Raw genomic sequence first — 758 nt, 5'->3', positions numbered from 1 at the left:
CAAGCTCTCCCCTTGTGTGCAACTGCTGGGAAACAGATGTGATCACAGGTGCCCAGGTGGTTTCCACATGCTTTTGTGAATGCAGGAGATCAAGCATGGGCACACTTCAGTTAAGCCAGAAGAAGCTCGTTGGAAACCAAACTCATCAGATCCACAAAGGGACTTTTATTGTGTTTGCAAGATTCAATTGACTGCAGTTTGTGGATGCGTGGAGCAAGGCCTCGGGTGGACATCCAAGTCTTTGCACGTGGGATAGAGGTGGGATCATGCCATGAGACAGTAAACTGTACAGGGAAGAAAGAAGTGTGCTAGGGGGCCATCGAGCTACTGCTGGAGTTGCTCAGGCTCAGTAAGCAGATGTGGAGCCATCTTATTACAGAGATTTACACTGAGAAAATAGCTCTGTGTTGGAAAGGAGTAACACCAAAGACATTGTTACCCCAGGTAAACCACGCTTGTGTTAGTGAAGGGCCACCACTCAGTCTCCAGACCCAGATCAACGCCACACAAAGATGGTTATGACAGTTCGGATGGCCATCCACACCACTGTGTGTTGGCCCCTGGTGAGCAGAGCCTCACAGTTCCCATGTGCTTCAGTGGTGGTACCCTGCTCCTCCATCTGCACCCACAGCACAGGGACAGCCCTGCACACAGCGGGGACACACAGTGCCTCTCCGAAGGCTGCAGGATCCTTTTCAACCTTTAGCCACAATATATAATGGGCGCTACTTATATTATATTCTTATAATTTTATATAT

This window comes from Meleagris gallopavo, chromosome 2 (assembly GCF_000146605.3).
Source record: "Meleagris gallopavo isolate NT-WF06-2002-E0010 breed Aviagen turkey brand Nicholas breeding stock chromosome 2, Turkey_5.1, whole genome shotgun sequence".
In the NCBI taxonomy this organism is placed as follows: Eukaryota; Metazoa; Chordata; class Aves; order Galliformes; family Phasianidae; genus Meleagris; species Meleagris gallopavo.
Note: the sequence above shows the minus strand (reverse complement) of the source record.